Source organism: Pseudophryne corroboree, chromosome 5 (genome assembly GCF_028390025.1).
Source record: "Pseudophryne corroboree isolate aPseCor3 chromosome 5, aPseCor3.hap2, whole genome shotgun sequence".
Taxonomy (NCBI): Eukaryota; Metazoa; Chordata; class Amphibia; order Anura; family Myobatrachidae; genus Pseudophryne; species Pseudophryne corroboree.
This window is the reverse complement of record NC_086448.1, coordinates 570,292,191-570,313,014: the sequence shown is the minus strand read 5'-3', so window position 1 is coordinate 570,313,014 and position 20,824 is coordinate 570,292,191. Positions and strand designations below refer to the sequence as shown.

The 20,824-nt window shown below is 41.2% G+C and overlaps 1 long non-coding RNA gene across 2 annotated transcripts in view; it reads right to left on the bottom strand.

Moving 5' to 3' along the window:
- Positions 1 to 20,824, bottom strand: part of LOC134929229 (uncharacterized) — a 105,813-nt gene that overhangs the window by 12,830 nt on the left and 72,159 nt on the right. For both annotated transcript variants that reach the window (XR_010178399.1, XR_010178398.1), the window contains one exon: positions 1,927 to 2,107. This is a non-coding gene — a long non-coding RNA (uncharacterized LOC134929229). The remainder of the gene's footprint in view (positions 1 to 1,926; positions 2,108 to 20,824) is intronic.

Below are 20,824 nucleotides of genomic sequence, written 5' to 3'. Positions count from 1 at the left end.
GTGAAAATCGGCAACGAGCGAACAACTCGGAATGACCCCCAATGTTCTTCTCTTAACCACTGAACAAAAAAACATGTGTAGCTAAGATTAAATACTAATTATATTATAAAGATGTACGTTACAAAACAAAATGTAAATAAATTACAATTTATGTATTTGCTCCAGGTTTGCATGTTCCTGACTGCAGAGACTGCTGCATGGCTCTTTAACATACACTGTTAAATCCTGCGCATTGATTCTATTTTGATGTGAAAAGAAATTAAAGCTCTGGTCTCATTAGATAACCAGTTCTGGTTAAAGATCACAGGGATACTCTCTCTCCATTTGTATGACACTGAATGGTCACAGCAGGCAGTTGCTTTCATACAATTGATTTCAAGCAGAGTTTTGTCTGATAGATGCTTCAAGATTATGACAAGAAAGCATTTTATAATCCTCCTGCCAATGCAGTTATGTTTAACAGACATTCAACTCTTATCGCTGATTGATAACACTTAACTCAAAACATATTTAAGCTTCAGAATGTCAATATTTTGCCGCCAAGTGAAGGTGACCCTTGCACCTCTTGTTTGTTAAATGCGCACAGTGGTTTGCTGGTAAATTTGTAAGGGTGGTTATTATGTGGGCAGGCTGTTATGGATTTACTATCTTAGCCTGAAGTGTTTGCTGCTGATTATGTGATTAAATCAATAATAATTTCTGTTGGACCCAGCGCTTCTTGATTCATCTTCTTTTCCATGCTGTGGAGCAGAACAATGAGCTCTAGTACTTGAGCCTTAAGTGCTGTGTTGTGAAAGTAATGCCAGTGGTTAAGCAGGTGGTTCCTAAATAATCCCACTGAGTACAATGTTATAGCAGCACTGAAGGTGCACCTAAAGTAGTAAGCATGGTGGCTGCATGGAGGACAAGTGCAGGATAAGGGCGTCTTTTTATTATTGCTCCAATTATCCTGTCTTAGCTGAAGCACAGTGAAGCTTGTCCATGTAGCTACGATATGTATTAAACAGTTATTATTTGATTACAGTGGGTAACAAACATTTAAACTGTTCTGTAGATTAATTTCCGGGCATAAGACCAGATCACACTACTTTTACATTGCAAGACTTTTCTTATTTCATCCCCTGCCCCCTAGAGATGGAATTTGCAATCATTGTTGCTAAATTATCTGCTGATCTAGTGGAAAAGTACTGTATATGGGGCCTTATTCAGGTTTGTTAGCAAAGCAAAAAAAGTTAGCAATTGGGCAAAACCATGCTGTGCTGCAGGTGGGGCAGATGAAACATGTACAGAGACGTTTAGATTTGGGTGGGGTGTGTTCAAACTGAAATGTAAATTGCAGTGTAGAAAATAAGCAACTAGTATTTACCATGAACAGAAACAATTTAACCCACCCAAATCTAAATATCTCTGCACATGTCACATCTGCCCCACCTGCAGGGCAGCATGGTTTTGCCTAATTGCTAACTTGTTTGCTTTGCTAACAAACCTGAATAACCCCCTATATCAAGTATATTAAAGTTGTTTTAGCCAATTGTCTTAAGTGCTTGTGATTTCTGCTTTTAAAACAGATGTTTGGGCTTTCATTATATCTTTCTTTTTCATTCCATATATAAAACTTGGTAGGCATAAAGGACTATTGTTAGTTTTATTTTACTTTGTTGCAACAATGTTGTAGCACTCTGCAAAACAATTAACCCTTAGTGCTACAGAAGTGATAACGTAAAATGATCTGCATGTAAGCCAAGGATAAATATCATTTTCAAATACATTTTTCATTTTGGGGTGATGAACACAAAGTGAATGGACATCCCTAATACAATCTGTAGAACATTTTATGGGGCAAGAACACATTTTTGTGCTCCAGCAAGTTGTTTCCCACACATTTTCCTAAGATTTCCAGACATTTCCTATGTGCCCTTTACTTACTATTTGTTGTAGACATTCAGTTCTCCAGTTTTGTTTCTCTGTCTTTTTTCTATTCTTTCACACATGCTCATTAAAGCAGACGCAAGGCATTGCAATAATTCCTTTGAGCGCAATAAAAAAGCAATAAAATATATTTTTCATGGGTTTCGGTAGCTCGCTGACTACCAAGCAGCATCAATTCCTAAAAAAAAATAATGTAAAAAATGTTCTTGAAGAATTATAACATATAAGAAACAGAGTCAAATTATTAATGTATTAATCTCATTCATATTGTAGGAATCTTCTGAACTCAGAGGGTGGGTCTTCCTTAATCCCCTCTTTTGCAAATACCTTATGGCTGAAAGGCCTTTACCTTTCATGAAACGTCTGTGCAGTTAGCGAACACAGCAGGAAAATCTGGGACAATTCAGTGTCCCAGCAGAACACATGGGGACACCAGCAGATCTAATAAAATGGGAACATCTGGTCACATTTTCCTATATGGGTGTGCAAAACTTTCTAGTATGTTAATTAGACTGTGCTGGAAAACTGATCGAAACTCAGGCAGTTTAGCAGTTTTAGTATAGTAATTTGCTATGTAATATTTGAAAGACTATAAATGTTGTAAACCCTGATGGACAACAACTGTGCTAATCAATTATCTTATACTACAAATAGCCATGCTGAGCTGTCTTAATTGTTAAGAGACTAGGAAGTTTATATTATACCAATATGTCTTCTCACCAGGGTGGTAGTAGTGAACTTGCCAAGAGAAACCATATTTGAGAAGTTTGCTATTGATGAATCATGTTTATCTCTGTGGATTGCTAATCAAGTGTGGAGTGAGAGAATCAATATCTGATAAAGCCGTTAATATTTTGCTGAAATTTTCCTCGCAATGTGGGTCTTTTCATTTACACATAAATAACATTCACGGCAGCCTGAAATGATTATAAAAATTGTATAGTCCATACCCCATATTTCACAATAAGTACGGTGCTCAACGTTATATAAAATATACAAGTAATTATAGATATCTAATGTACTAGCATGAAAATTGTGATGAAATATTTTCTGAAGGAGCAATAATTCTAAATTGATATCATAACAAGTTTGCACTGGAACATATTTTTGCTGAATAAATTATTAAATAAATATGATGTAAAGTAATCTTGTATTAAGGTACAGTACATTTCTAGGTATTGCTCTATTATCCTTTAATATGTACCTTATGTCATAAACATTTCAATAAGATTGTGTATGGTCTACTAACATACTATTTACAATAATGAGTATTTGCTGTGTACAGTATGCTATGCCAGTAATATTTGCCTTTTTAACCTATCTTCTCCCAGTCCTAGAAGCAATTTTCTTTCTAGACTACTGGTATTCTTATACAATGCAAAGTAGAAGACCAAGGGAAGAGGTAAATCTAGAGGTCTTTTTTATTAAGATGAAAAACATACAGAAATATCAGTTTCCACATGATTTAAGCATAGGCTTGCCATTATAGCCCTTTAATCTGGGACACATATAATTTAGACATATATAGTGGTAGATGCTCAATTAACTTAGTGATGTCACTCAGGTGCTTGCAAGGGAAGGGTATTTCTAAGCAAGAAAAAAACATTTTGTTTCCCACAGCACCCTGAATGACATCAGTAACCAGATTTATATCCTACACAATATTAGAATTCAGAGATCTTGGTTACATATATTTGCACAAATGAATGAATAAGCCCCCAAGCCGCGTCAAGGCCTCTCTGTATATTGAGGTCTTGACGCATCAAGGCCTCTCTGTATATTAAGGCCTAAGGCTCTATCTAGGTGCAGGGTGTGTCACCCCAAAAATCTGCATAAACCAGATAGCCCAGGGCAGCATACCAGTGAAAAAACTATAGTGTTAATAAATTAGTGTTAGAAAGCCAAAGCTATATACAAAAAGTGATACAAAAAATAATGAAATGTAATTAAAATAAAGAAATAGTGTTAGTGAAGAAATTAGTAAGTGATAGGTGTTAATAGAATGTAAAGGTATGCCACACTAGAGCCATCCAGCCCAGCCAATCCAATCCAATCTAGAGGCACCTCACCCCACACCTCCATTACCCCATTCTGGGTCTATGATTAACCAGCAAGGAGCCACATGATAATGGCTGCTTACTTAATATATCTAAGCTAAGAGCTACCTATCTTGGAGCTCCATATGGCATATCAGGACCTGCACCTCCTCCTAATGCAGGATCCTATCTGCCTCTCACAACAGACATATAGTGGTAGATGCTCAGTTAGCTTAGTGATGTCACTCAGGTGCTTGCAAGGGAGGGGTATTTCTAAGCAAGAAAAAAAAGCATTAATTTACACAGGTTCTGTGGTTGAGTACAAGATGACATGCAGGCTTGAATTTAGCCAGCCATAGAACCTGTGTAAATCTTCCAGTAGGTGTCCTGGATTAAAGGGATATTATGGCAAGCCTATTTAAGTATCATACCTATTTAATAAATGTTTAACACTAGCGATATGAGAGATACAGCCAGTATTGTCAATGGGCTAATTTACTAAGCCTCAAAATCTATTTCCTTCTTCAGATAAAATAAAAAAAAGAAAAAGAAAATAAATGAATAAAAAGAAAACTATACTGAGCAATCTCAAACTTACTTAAAAGTTTTAAAGTAGAATAAATTCTGTAATATATGTTTGTCATGTGGTTGTGAGATGTGAAATATACCTACCTAAATTGGGATATAAGAGTTAAATCACAATGAGAACTACTTTGCTGTTCCCCAGTAAAAGTAATTTGCAGTATAATGAAAGCAGCAGACACACCCTGCATGCTCTATTTTGGAATATTGGTACAATTTATCAGTTTTGACAACTAATAAGTCATGAAAAGAGTTTTAGATGGTGGCACATTATGTGTAATTAGCAGTGATAGTTTCGTTATTTGGATAAATGTATGGAAGTCCTACTGTACACCTCTGAGATGTCTCCAGCATAATATTGGCACCGCCATAGCCAGCTAGGGTGGTAAACTTTTTTTTTAACTTATCAAGAAATCAAAAGCACTTTACTGAGCCATGATTAGTGGCTATGCATAGAGAGGGCAGGACACCAAGATGCTAGCATAGCACCACACCCCTGTGCCACCTGCCCGACTGCCCACTCCCCGGGACCGTCCCAGAGACCAGTGATAAAAAGTCAGCAAGTATGTCAATTCACCATATCGGCCCATGAGGGTAGTTTTCTACCCAGCACTTCAATATGTTTTTCATTATATTGAAAAAAACAATCCACCACATTTTTCTTTTTTGGGGAAAAAATTAGCCATCCCTCAAAAAATCTTGAAAAATGGGTAGAAAACGACCCATCCGGGCCAAGATGGGATTTAATACCTTTTCTCCTCTTCACTCTTCCCAAGCAAATGTGTACTATTTTCTTTTGGCAGCATTTTAGAATAATTAGCACTTAGTTATGTGCAAACTGTATTTTCTCCTTATTTGTTTAATTTGATTTTAATAAAAAAAAGTATCACATTTAGTTGACGTGCATATAATGTTCGTTTTATTTTGCTACATTAGTTTGAATAAAATCTTCAAAGAAGACATTTTTGTACAAATAAATTCCTTGGCCCTTGCTTGATCAAAATATTAATGTAGTTTTATACAGAAGAAACTTGATATTGCAAAAGATAATATGGCCTGATATTTGTTTTGAGTCCTCTTAAATTCTGAAAACACCTCAAATACAAAAAGCCCAAATATACAGAAAAGCACATGCTGGGCCCTAAGTTCCATGTCTTATAAATCCTAAATGTAAAGAGACATTCGATACACCTTTAAATCAAGTGATAAACATTACTGATATGAACAGTCACAAGTGCACATTCACATGATACCTTTTCATTAGCAAATTTATTAATATTTAATTTTCTCTCCCAGATTTATAGAAGTGGAGATATTGCCCATAGTAGCCAATCGGATTCTAGCTATTAAATAATAATAAGTAAAATCTGATTGGCTGCTATGGGTAGCATCTCCACTTTTTTAAACCTGTATTTTAGTAAATATATCCCCAGGTTTGAGTAGCAAATCAGCCAATTTCCCAAGTCCTCAATTTGAAATGGCCCATACATTATTTATGTGTCTTTTTGTGGCAATTAAGAACTATTACAAAGCTCCTACTACCTATATTCTCCTGCCGCCCTTTTAGCACATTAGTAATATGAATCTACAGTTCTAAACACTAGCGTGCATGAGTGGGTCTCTGGAAACATGGCGCCTGCAATGTTCTCAGAAACAAATTAGTACTGTATGTGCAAAAATCACCAGCAAAATGTCCGCCTGGCCGTTTTTCAAGTGATTTATCCTTTAGCAGCAGTGCCGATGTGGGACAACAGAGAGGTAAGTAATTAAATATCAGTGCCGGGTGTGCACCCATTATGGAATCGCTCCCCAGAATTAAAGCAATGCAAAAATTTGGTTGGGAACTGGCCAATCAAACAAGGAACCAGTTTAGCATATAACCTAATCCTAATTGTACAAAAATAGAAAAATGAAATGTTGACCTACACAGCATGGAAAAGTGGCATTCATGTAGACAAGATCATAGTGCATATTCAGAGGGCCTCAAAGTGAGCTTAAGTTTCAGTGGGAACTGTTTAGTACACAAAACACATTTGTATGATTTTTTGCATACTGGAAAACAATGGCATATAAGGGTTTCCATCGACTAACATGAAAACATTATGGGGTAACAACCTCTTTTCCCCCCGCCAGCAGTAATTGATTTGAAAATGATATTGTAGTAAGACAAGCAATTAAATTCCCTTGCTATATTGACCCCAACTGAATAATGGGAGATTCCCAATGAGCAACAGGAGGCAGAGCTCATCAGTTATGTAAATAAAGAAAGGAATGGGTAGTATAAAGTTATATGTATTACCAAAATATATTTCCCATAAAGTATAGTGGATAGGCAAAAACAATCTTGTGAACACAAAGTTCAACCGATGTCATTTAACTATGAGGCCTTTTCACATTTGATAGAATTCACAGGCAGTGTCAGACTGGGGCATGTAGGGCACACCAGGGGAATGTAGAAGCAGTGTGGCCAGCCACCACACAGGTCTGGACCCCTTTTGAAATATATAGAAAATCTTGTTGTAGTTTCTATATAAGTAAAACAAGAACCCATTCCCATTAGTGGTCCTGCTCCAGCAGGTAACTGACAGTCTAATTAGCATTGTATATTTTGAGTGGACAGTCTGGAACCTGACTTCTAGAGGCAGGAGAAGGCCCTCGGGGATTTCTCCTGTGGGTCAGTCCGACCTTGTGTACAGGTTAAAAAAATTATAGAATAGAAACTCTTTTATGAATAAACCACCAAACTACACAACAGTTAACTTTATCTCAGCATACAAAAATTTACACATGCCAGTGTGGTTTCAGTATTTTGCCAAGTTGCAAAAGTTGGGCATCATGTTCCTAGATCAGACTTTCTGTTTTAGTGCATGTAATTGATACTGATTTATGTTACTGACAGAGTTTATAGAAAGAACAGAGAGGTTAGTCTTTCATTGAAACTTTAGTTCCATCATTCTTCACAACTATATCTTTATACAATCTGTGATGAGTTGAATCAACTCAGTGAGTCACTCATCTCTGCCACAATGAATAAGTGCACAGTTTTCTTGTTTACAAATCTACGTTTTATTGCGAATCCAACTCCTTTGGAGAACTATTGCCCTTATACACATTAGTTCTCTGTGTACATTTATAAAAGTTTTATTATTTTGTTAATGGGATGGTTGAAAATCAAATAGAATGTTTGATTAAAAAAAGATATATTTGTTCATTTTATATTTTATTTTTGTTCTTGTGGATTTTAGAGTTCAATACAGGTAGAGTTATGTTTAAGGATCCTGAAAGTGGCATACAGTTAAATAGTAATTATTATAAAAGTAAACATAACCATTCCAGAGCTCAATATGTTAAGAAATTATTGGTCTTCTTCAAATAAAAGTAAATATTGTGTGAGTTTAAAAGTTCAGGTTCAAACCTCTTTCGTAAATCATTGATGCTGCTGATAGCATTTATAAGTATGATTCATACACTACTATTAAATCTCTTACCTGATATTGTTTTATATTTTATGAATGTGGCATAGATTTAAGTAAACATAATAAGCTACAAATAGGAGTAGCTTCTGCTAAGCAGTCATCATATTGCTACTGTAATGCTCAAAAGACAGGGATCCTAATAATATAATAATGGAGGTACTTCAAGAGGCACAGTATGTAATGATTTAAAATTGTTTAGAAAATCAAATTTGTCACAGCAATGAAAAAATTCTTAGGGTGAAACAGAAATTAATGTAAAACCATAAATCTCTATACATTTAAATGATGAAGTAATACGTTTCATTTCAATTGCCTGCCCTCTTATTACAGCTGTCCAATTCTGTTTTCTTTTACTGTGCAACCTAAGCTGTAGTGTGATGTTTATTGAATAAAGAGGTTTAACATGTAATCAAACAGGTGCTCAGTGTTGGTTCTGAAAACGCGCATGGATTGCAGTGTACCGCTTCATTAATTCAACCTGAGTACAATTTTATTTACTATTGAAACGTCGACATACACATTTACATTTATATTGGTCTCAGTATCTTGTTGAATAAGGTAATGTATTTGATAAAGTAATGATTTAACTGAAAAGACTACAGCTTATTCTGAATATATATTGCATTGTATCTAGATTATAGATCATCACTTTATTGTTATATCATTACTAAACACAAAGCCAATTCATTTTTATTTTAATCCCCTTGCCATAATAAGCTCCCATCCTTCCAGCTATTGTGCATGGCTTCATTGAGGAAACACTATTTCCTCTTACCATCTAGTGACCACCAGCTTGAGTGATACTCTGCAATACCAGGGACCCTTTTAGTTTCTATTGCAAAGGGGATCTGTGGTTAGAAGATCCGATGTGCTACAGTGCTGTGTATTGTAACATTGGATTTATTGGAGAATCCTTAGATTTTGGAATACATTTATTTTTAAAACTATAATTTGGTTGAATTGGACCATTTTTAAGAGGAGATGTTATGCCACATGGAACCATGAAAGAAACCTTTATGTGCAGTGAACTACCCTGCTGACTGTGAATAGGGTATGCTGATCCATTCTGGAAACATTCTATATTAAAGATACCTTTACAGGCTTGGTTCTTCACAATATATAGTGAGTGGGGTGTGCACATGCATTGTTTTCCTCAGGGTATTTGCACTGGGGTGTGAATTAATTATCCTAAAGGGTAGAGACTCTACACTTCAAAAGATACCTTGATATGTAAATTACCACTTGATGAAGTGTGAGTTTGGGTATGTAATTAACCCTGAACCTTGAAGACCATCTCTTGAGGGGTCATCATTTTGAAGTTAATTTCTCTTGATGAGACAACACATAATAAAAGCACATACAGAAGAACACCCAAATATCATGAGGCCTTCCAATAGACAATTACATGGCCCTAAGTGGGTACTGTCATCATGCTGTGTAGGGACTGACGCTAATCAGAGAAGCTGTGAAGGTCTCTGGCAGCTTACCATGTATTTGGAAATGCATGCAACAAATATCTTTGACTTTCTATTACAGTATTATTTTCAAGTATTGCTGCAAGTACTATTTAGTGTGCTGGGGGATACCTGGGGGAAAAAGGACCACCATTTTTGTTTTCTTTCTTGACCATCATGCAGACTGCGACCAGTTAAACCTCTGTAGCACCCAATTTAGAGTTTTCTCCTCTCCCAAACAAACCCTGTAAGGTGTGCATGAGCGGCTGCCAATACCAAAAAGACATGTACATGTGGCACCAAGAGCTAATTAGCTACAGTATTTTCTCCCGAACCACCACTAGCCTATAAATTGTAACAGGTTTCTTTCTACTATATAGTATTGTTCCCCCTCGGCCAGTCTCTCAGCCTTCCACATTCCATTTACTTTTGCCACATATACAATATGTAGGCATTCTCCCATGCACTGTCATTATGGTCTAGAGAAAAGAGTTGGAGCGATGCAGTCCTGGACACAGGAGACCAATACTTTCCTCCAGCTGGCAAAGTTTCTGTCTCTCCCCCTTTTACTCCATCCAGGACTTCTTCCTGACATCTCCTGGAATGTGATACTGGTCTAGTATCAGCCAATGCCCAGTACTTACTATTGCTGTCTCTTTAGCTCTCCCTTCAGTTCTGGGGTATGAGTAACAAGACCATGTAGGGTCAGACGTCTGGCTGGTAATTCAGTGGCCATTAGGTCTGGACCGATCCAGTCAGTTATATTTTCCTGGAAGAGGGGAAAGTCATGTCCCAGAATAAGGGGGTATGGCACCTTGATGCTATTGCCACTATGACTTGAACCATTTGTCCCCTTACAGTAACAAGAAGACAGACACGGTCATATTGCTTAGTGGTACCGTGAATGCTCTGGACTTTTGCTGGCAGTAGCCGGTCCATCTACCATTCTAGAACCATAGTGCTAGATATCAAAGTGACTTCAGTGTCAAAATCCAGCAACATGAACACTGTCTGTTGTTGTATCAAAATGGTCACCTGGAACAGCAATGGGCTACCTGTGGACAAGGCAAGACAAGTAGGAAACATGGGCCCAATCATACCACTAAACCATCTGACTTTTGCTGTTCTGAACAATTTCTCCAATAGTGCCCCAGTTTGCCACACTCAGAGTACCCCACGGGAGCCATATTGTGACTTGTTATTGCATCTTTTGCCAGTTTCTGTCTGCCTTCCTTCTCTTCTGTCTGAGCCATTTGCTCCAGATCATAATACTAATCAATGACTGTCACAAGCTCTTCAAATGACTTAGGATTGCTCTGCAGGAACCATTTTGCAGTTCCTGATTTAGGCACTGCATACAATGGTCAAATGCCAGGAATTCCAAGATCCTTACCAGTGGGTTTTGATTGGGCTCTAATCAACTCTTGGTTAACTTATCCAGCTCAGCCAGCTAAGCACACATTGAGGGCACTGGTCTCAATCGCCAATCCCAAAATCGTTGTTCCTTCCCCGGCCCTGTTACTCCTATCTGTGCCAGAATAGCAGTCTTTAGTGGCTGATAATTTGTGTCCTGGACTTCTGGCATATCTACATAGGCTCACTGGGCTTCAGCCATCAAATAAGAAGCCGATTTTTGCACCCACTCCACTGGTGGTCATTTAAGCTGGGTTGCCGTCCTTTAAAATGACAACAGAAATGCCTGCATGTCATCCAAGAGTGTCATTTTTTGCATGATGTCAGGTCCATGCTCACCCAGTCAGCTCTGCCTGCAACAGCCTATTGCTATCCCCTGAGCCTTTTCAATGGTTAGCATTTTTCCCTGCTGGGCCTGCTACTTGACAGCCACATTAGTTAAGGTCCAGAGGTTTTCCTCCATCTTGCTATTTGAGGTGAATGGATAGTGAAACCGGAAATCTCTTAATATACACCGACATGCCAATTTCCAACCCTTTTAGAGTCTTAGCTGCCAGAGGCTGCTGCGTGTTACCTCCTAGAGAGGAACAACAAAACAATAAACAAAACAAAAAAACATCCTATTTGCCTGGATTTACACAAAAACCACTTCTGTCCAGCTGTCTTGTGCATAGGTACCCATACCACACCCAGACTTAATAAGAAGAGGAGAGGAAGAGGAGAAGCCCCCTTTTTTTCAATAACCGTTTTTCTGCTGCAACAAACCCACAAGCAGTTGCATTTGTTAGCAAATATTCCCTTATTTCTCTTTCAAGGGCACAGCATAGACTTTACAAATTTAATCTTTGCATAACTTTTCCACAAGTCCAAACACACAAATTTTTATTGGCCAGTCAACCCCATTCACTGACCCAGCAAGGCAACACCTGGTCTCTGCCATGTGGACCATGGCTAGCAGAAGAATCCCATGAATGACACCACTTTGTAAGAATCTGCTTACAAATGAATGACAAATTGGTTGGCTGTCAGATGTGTTCTGTACTCATCACAAATATTTTAACAGCAGGTATATTTACATGTGATGGTTTCCTAATGTTAGCTATGCACCACTTGCACTAGCTATCATCCAGGGGCTAGACAGCATTGCAAGCCCTGCCCAATAGATCCAACAGTCCTTTTATCCCTTCAAACACTCCAGAGCAATCACACCCAGGTAGTGCAGCTGTGTGTAAAACCTTTCCTGTAGGAAACCGAGGGGCAGATGTATTAACCTGGAGAAGGCATAAGGAAGTGATAAACCAGTGATAATTGCAAGGTGATAAAGGCACCAGCCAATCAGCTCCAATCTGTAAATTAACAGTTAGAATCTGATTGGCTGGTGCCTTTATCACCTTGCACATATCACTGGTTTATCACTTCCTTATGCCTTCTCCAGTTTAATACATCTGCCCCCCTGTCTGCCCCACGTCCTAGGGAGTGAGTCATGCTCTAGACATCAGAACATGGCAAAGTACCTTCTTTGCCAAAATAGCTAAAACAAGTTTTGTGAAAACATATCAACAGTAAAGAGTGACGGTCCAATAATGCTTTAGTGATCAGTACATTCGAACATGAATATATAAAAATTCCACATAGCTGTATATCTAACAAAATGAATACTATCGGGGTAGACAAACAGATAAACAGAATATGTGGAGTTTACAATTTTGTTAGTATTTGACCAGTAAACAAATCACTATCAGATATGGGCGCTTTGAGTATTTGGTCACACTGTGTAATACCCTTGCACTTTTGTAGCATTTTATAAATGGTGTAGTAAGATATAAATTTGATATACACTAGATAAAATTTTTCCTGATAACCTCAAAGAAAATTAAAAAAAGATTTCATCTCAAACTATTGTACTTTAAGTTGGTAAAAAATATTATTATTGTTCAATTTTGTATATTTTTTTTTATTGATGTCAGGCACTGCCCTATATGAGTCTATGGTCTAATTTCCTAGCACACACACATTCACACAAACACACACTAAAGTCCAATTTAGTCAGTTGTCAATTAAAGTATGTCTTCGGAGTGTGGGAGGAAACTGTAATATTGGACCGGAAATTCACCCAAATACAGGGAGAACACAGATAGGACCCTATTCAGGAATTGAACTCATGACACAGGGGGTCATTCCAAGTTGATTGCTAGCTGTCGTTGTTCACAGCGCAGCGATCAGGCTAAAAATTGTCATTTCTGCACATGTGTATGCACCGTAATGCTCAGGCGTGTCGTACGGGCACAATGAGCATCGTGGTTTTGCAAAGAATCTAACGAACATTCCAGTTGCACGTCCGAACGCAGGAAGATTGACATGAAGTGGGCGTTTCTGAGTGTCAACTGACCGTTTTCAGGGAGTGCTTAGAAAAACGCAGGCGTGGCAGAAAAAATGCAGGCGTGGCTCGGCGTTCGCTGGGCGGGTGTGTGACGTCAAAAGCCATCCCTCCATTGTTAGAATCAACGCACACGAGGAGTAACTACAGTGCTGGTCTTGTTTTGCACAAAATTATATTGCAGGCGCTCTGCTGCACAAGCGTTCGCACTTCTGCAAAGCAATAATGCACTCCCCAGTGGGCGGCGACAATGCGTTTGCACGGCTGCTAAAAGTAGCCAGCAAGCGATCAACTCGGAGTGAGGGCCACAGTGTGAAGCAGCAATACACTGTGCTACCATGCCGCCTAATAACATAAAATTTAACAGACACAAATCCCATTCTTAGGGTATATTTTTTTCCCAGATGTTCAAGAATGGATCTAATAAAATTGATGCAGCTGTTACTGTAATTGACCTGAAACAGGAGTTATACAATAGTTATGTCCTCATACGTATTTGCTGCAGTTACACCACAGAGACTCTGCTGAGCATCTTTTTAGTTTCTTGATATTTGACATTTGTTTATCTGTGCTCGACAGTCTCTGAATCTGTATACAAAGTACTACAATCGGGCATTTTAACAGAGGAGGGGGCCTGTGTGTAGACTCCAGGTGGGCACCCTGGTCTCCAGAGAACAGTAGGCTCCTGCATTGCGCCAGAGTCTACTGCGTACTTGTAGGTCTCCGGAAACATGGTGCCCACCATGTTCCAGAGACTAATTATTACTGCACATGTGCAGAGCCATTTTGGCTGTGTTTTTTTCATGCGGCTGCAGTGCCCAACATGGGATTCCAGAAAGGTAAATATTAAAATATAGGTACAGTGTGTGCATTGTGGTCCCTCCTCCCCATGGGCCCAGGGGCCTGTGTGCACCACACATATTGCACCCATTATACTGTAGAAACACAGATGACTATAATGTAGAAGCCACAGCATGTTTAAAAGTACAAGTTCTGTTGTGCTCCAGCCCATATACAGACTCAGTCACACACAACATACTAATAACATACTGTATAGCAAATTAATCAGTGTAGTCGACTAAGATGCATGTTTGGCACGGAACCTGGCAGCTCACTCACGCCAGGATTTTTGCATTGCATGGCGTTTTGAGGCTAGATGAGGGCACATCTGTACTAGAGATGTGCACCGGAAATTTTTCAGGTTTTGTGTTTTGGTTTTGGATTCGGTTCCACAGCCGTGTTTTGGATTCGGACGCGTTTTGGCAAAACCTCCTTGAAAATTTTTTGTCGGATTCGGGTGTGATTAGGATTCGGGTGTTTTTTTTTTTTAAAAGCCCTCAAAAATAGCTTAAATAATAGAATTTGGGGGGAATTTTGATCCTATAGTATTATTAACCTCAATAACCATAATTTCCACTCATTTCCAGTCTATTCTGAACAGCTCACACCTCACAATATTATATTTAGTCCTAAAATTTGCACCGAGATCGCTGAATGACTGAGCTGAGCGCCCCAAGTGGGCGGCACAAACACCTGGCCCATCTAGGAGTAGCACTGCAGTATCAGACAGGATGGCACTTAAAAAAATAGTCCCCAAACATCAAATGATGCAAAGATAAATAAAAAAAAAAGAGGTGCAAGATGGAATTGTCCTTGGGCCCTCCCACCCACCCTTATGTTGTATAAACAGGACATGCACACTTTAACAAACCCATCATTTCAGCGACAGGGTCTGCCACATGACTGTAGCTGAAATGACTGGTTGGTTTGGGACCCACCAAAAAAGAAGCAATCAATCTCTCCTTGCTCAAACTGGCTCTACAGAGGCAAGATGTCGACCTCATCATCATCCTCCGATTCCTCACCCCTTTCACGGTGTACATCCCCCTCCTCACAGAGTATTAATTCGTCCCCACTGAAATCCACCATCACAGGTTGCTGTGTACTTTCTGGAGGCAATTGCTGGTAAATGTCTCCACGGAGGAATTGATTATAATTCATTTTGATGAACATCATCTTCTCCACATTTTGTGGAAGTAACCTCGTACACCGATAGCTAACAAGGTGACCGGCTGCACTAAGCACTCTTTCGGAGTACACACTGGAGGGGGGCAACTTAGGTAAAATGAAGCCAGTTTGTGCAAGGGCCTCCAAATTGCCTCTTTTTCCTGCCAGTATACGTACGGACTGTCTGACGTGCCTACTTGGATGCTGTCACTCATATAATCCTCCACCATTCTTTCAATGGTGACAGAATCATATGCAGTGACAGTAGATGACATGTCAGTAATCGTTGGCAGGTCCTTCAGTCCGGACCAGATGTCAGTTTTCGCTCCTGACTGCCCTGCATCACCGCCAGCGGGTGGTTTTGGAAATCTGATCCTTTTCCTGGCAGCTCCAGTGCTGGTAGAAAATGAAGGAGGAGCTGTTGGCGGGTCACGTTCCGCTTGACTTGACAAGTGTCTCACCAGCAGGTCTTTGAACATCTGCAGATTTGTGTCTGCCGGAAAGAGAGATACAACGTAGGCTTTAAACCTAGGATCGAGCACGGTGGTCAAAATGTAGTGCTCTGATTTCAACAGATTGACCACCCGTGAATCCTGGTTAAGCGATTGAAGGGCTCCATCCACAAGTCCCACATGCCTAGAGGAATCGCTCCGTTTTAGCTTCTCCTTCAATCTCTCCAGCTGCTTCTGCAAAAGCCTGATGAGGGGAATGACCTGACTCAGACTGGCAGTGTCTGAACTGACTTCATGTGTGGCAAGTTCAAAGGGTTGCAGAACCTTGCACAATGTTGAAATCATTCTCCACTGCGCTTGAGTCAGGTGCATTCCCCCTCCTTTGCCTATATCGTAGGCAGATGTATAGGCTTGAATGGCCTATTGCTGCTTCTCCATCCTCTGAAGCATAGATAGGGTTGAATTCCACCTCGTTACCACCTCTTGCTTCAGCTGATGACGGGGCAGGTTCAGGAGTGTTTGCTGGTGCTCCAGTCTTCGGCACGCCGACAGCATCTCTTGCACGCCCCTGTCATTTTTTAAAAAATTCTGCACCACCAAATTCATTGTATGTGCAAAACATGGGACATGCTGGAATTTGCCCACATGTAATGCACGTACAATATTGGTGGCGTTGTCCGATGTCACAAATCCCCAGGAGAGTCCAATTGAAGTAAGCCAATCTGCGATGATGTTCCTCAGTTTCCGTAAGAGGTTGTCAGCTGTGTGCCTCTTAAGGAAAGCGATGATACAAAGCGTAGCCTGCCTAGGAACGAGTTGGCGTTTGCGAGATGCTGCTACTGGTGCGGCCGCTGCTGTTGTTGCTGCGTGAGGTAATACATCTACCCAGTGGGCTGTCACAGTCATATAGTCCTTAGTCTGCCCTGCTCCACTTGTCCACATGTCCGTGGTTAAGTGGACATTGGCTACAACTGCATTTTTTAGGATACTGGTGAGTCTTTTTCTGACGTCTGTGTACATTCTCGGTATCGCCTGCCTAGAGAAGTGGAACCTAGATGGCATTTGGTACCTGGGACACACTACCTCAAGAAATTCTCTAAGCCCTTGTGAACTAACGGCGGGTACCGGACGCACGTCTAACACCAACACAGCTGCCAAGGCCTGAGTTATCCGCTTTGCAACAGGATGACTGCTGTGATATTTCATCTTCCTCGCAAAGGACTGTTGGACAGTCAATTGCTTACTGGAAGTAGTACAAGTGGTCTTCCGACTTCCCCTCTGGGATGATGATCGACTCCCAGCAGCAACAACAGCGGCGCCAGCAGCAGTAGGTGTTACACTTAAGGATCCATCGGAGCAATCCCAGTCAGGAGAGGACTCGTAAGACTTGCCAGTGACATGGCCTGCAGGACTATTGGCGTTCCTGTCTAAGGAGGAAATTGACACTGAGGGAGTTGGTGGTGTGGTTTGCAGGAGCTTAGGTACAAGAAGAAGAAGGGATTTTGTTGTCAGTGGACTGCTTCCACTGTCACCCAAAGTTTTTGAACTTGTCAATGACTTCTGATGAATGCTCTCCAGGTGACATATAAGGGAGAATGTTCCTAGGCGGTTAACGTCCTTACCCCTATTTATTACAGCTTGACAAAGGCAACACACAGCTTGACACCAGTTGTCCGCATTTCTGTTGAAATAATTCCACACCGAAGAGGTGATTTTTTTGGTATTTTGACCAGGCATGTCAATAGCCTTATTCATCCCATGGACAACAGGTGTCTCCCCGGGTGCCTGACTTAAACAAACCACCTCTCCATCAGATTCCTCCTTGTCAATTTCCTCCTCAGCGCCAGCAACACCCATATCCTCATCCTGGTGTACTTCAACAGTGACATCTTCAATTTGAGTATCAGAAACTGGACTGTGGGTGCTCCTTTCAGCACTTGCAGGGGGCGTGCAAATGGTGGAAGGAGCCACATCTTCCCGTCTAGTGTTGGGAAGGTCAGGCATCGCAACGACACAATTGTACTCTCCTTAGGGATTTTTGATTTAGAAGAACGCACAGTTCTTTGCTGTGCTTTTTCCAGCTTAACTCTTTTCATTTTTCTAGCGGGAGGATGAGTGCTTCCATCCTCATGTGAAGCTGAACCACTAGCCATGAACATAGATCAGGGCCTCAGCCGTTCCTTCCCAATCCATGTTGTAAATGGCATATTGGCAAGTTTACGCTTCTCCTCAGATGCTTTTAATTTAGATTTTTGGATCATTTTACTGAACTTTTGTTTTTTGGATTTTACATGCTCTCTACTATGACATTGGGCATCGGCCTTGGCAGACGATGTTGATGGCATTGAATCGTCTCTGCCATGACTATTGGCAGCAGCTTCAGTACTAGGTGGAAGTGGATCTTGATATTTCCCTATTTTACCCTCCACATTTTTGTTCTCCATTTTTTAATGTGTGGAATTATATGCCAGTAATATTATTATATCAATAGCAATGGCCTACTGTACTGTACTACTATATACTGGTGGTCACCACAATGCTGCACTGTACTACTATATACTGGTCACAACAATGCAGCACAGATATGGATACTAGAATTGACACAGAGCTGCAAGATACAGCAATGGCCTACTGTACTGTACTACTATATACTGGTGGTCACCACAATGCTGCACTGTACTACTATATACTGGTCACAACAATGCAGCACAGATATGGATACTAGAAGTGACAAAGAGCTGCAAGATACAGCAATGGCCTGCTGCACTGTACTACTATATACTGGTGGTCGCCACAATGCTGCACTATACTACTATATACTGGTCACAACATTGCAGCACAGATATGGATACTAGAAGTGACACAGAGCTGCAAGATACAGCAATGGCATACTGTACTGTACTGTACTACTATATACTGGTGGTCACCACAATACTGCACTGTACTACTATATACTTTTCACAACATTGCAGCACAGATATGCAGGGCCGGCTCCAGGCACGTTCGAATTGAGCGGCCGCGCGGGGCGCCACCCTTAATGGGCGCCGCGTGCTGGCGCCGCCATTTTCATTCCTAGAGCCGGCCCTGTGCTGCGCTGCCCGGCCTTAAACTATTGTGTGCTTACGCGATGTGCGGCGCTGGCATCTGAAGTCAGACGCCAGCGCAGCGCACATAGCGCACACCACCCGCACCGCCGCCACACCACCCGCAGCCCTGCGCCCTGCTCCCTCAGACAGCAGCACTCCTCCCCCTCCCAGCGCAGCAGGTATTGGGGGCATTTATGGATGGCATTATGTGGGGGCTGCACTGTGGGGTCATATCTGCACTGTGGGGGCATTCATTTATCTAGCACTGTGCGGGCATTTATTTATCAGGCACTGTGGGGGCATTTATTTATCAGGCGCTGTGGGGGCATTTATTTATCTGGCACTGTAGGAGCATATCTGGCACTGGGGGCATTTATTTATCTGGCACTGGGGGCGTTTATGTATCTTGCACTGTGGGGGCATTTATGTATCTGGCACTGTGGGGGCATATCTGCACTGTGGGGGCATTAATGTATCTGGCACTGTGGGGGAATATCTGGCACTGTGGGCATTAATGTATCTGGCACTGTGGGGGCATATCTGGCACTGGGGGCATTAATGTATCTGGCACTCTGGGGGCATATCTAGCACTGGGGGCATTAATGTATCTGGCACTGGGGGCATATCTGGCATGGGGGCAATAATGTATCTGGCACTGTGGGGGGCATTAATGTATCTGGCACTGTGGGGGGCATTAATGTATCTGGCACTGTGGGGGCATTAATTTATCAGGCACTGTGGGGGGCATTAATGTATCTGGCACTGCAGGGGCATATCTGGCACTGTGGGGGGCATTAATGTATCTGACACTGTGGGGGGCAATAATGTATCTGCACTGTGTGGGCACTTATGCATCTGGCACTGGGGGCACTTATGCATCTGGCACTGGGGGCATTTATGCATCTGGCACTGGGGGCATTTATGTATCTGGCACTGGGGGCATTTATGTATCTGGCCCTGTGGGGGCATATCTGGCAGTGTGGGGGCATTTTTATATCTGGCACTGTGGGGACATATCTGGCACTGTGTGGGCATTTTTATATCTGGCACTGTGGGGACATATCTGGCACTGTGGGCACTTATGTATCTGGCACTGTGGGGGCACTTATGTATCTGGCACTGTGTGGGCACTTATGTATCTGGCACTGTGTGGGCACTTATGTATCTGGCACTGTGGGGGGCATTAATGTATCTGGCACTGTGGGGGGCATTAATGTATCTGGCACTGTGGGGGGCATTAATGTATCTGGCACTGTGGGGGCATTAATGTATCTGGCACTGCAGGGGCATATCTGGCACTGTGGGGGGCATTAATGTATCTGACACTGTGGGGGGCAATAATGTATCTGGCACTGTGTGGGCACTTATGCATCTGGCACTGGGGGCATTTATGTATCTGGCACTGGGGGCATTTATGTATCTGGCCCTGTGGGGGCATATCTGGCACTGTGGGGGCATTTTTATATCTGGCACTGTGGGGACATATCTGGCACTGTGGGGTACAATTACTAAGATTCGTATTTTCCAAATTCATGTCCAAGTTCAATCACGAATGACATCGACAGTGTAAAATTGCAACTTTTTGAATTGATTACGATGGATTTACTAAGCTGTCGTATTCGGGTTTTTCTTTTGTTCCGATGTCGATGTCATTCGTGGTTTTTTACCTATTTTTACGGCAGTGATTAGCAAAACACTGCCGACTTTTTTTACAATCAATCTCGGCCGGATCTGTGTGATCCGTGCTGGGGTTTTTTTTTTTTTTTATTAAATTAAACACTGTAAAATCATTAAAAAAAATGCGTGGGGTCCCCCCTCCTAAGCATAACCAGCCTCGGGCTCTTTGAGCCGATCCTGGTTGCAAAAATATGGGGGGAAAAATGACAGGGGTTCCCCCATATTTAAGCAACCAGCATCGGGCTCTGCGCCTGGTCCTGGTTCCAAAAATACGGGGGACAAAAAGAGTAGGGGTCCCCCGTATTTTTAAAACCAGCACCGGGCTCCACTAGCTG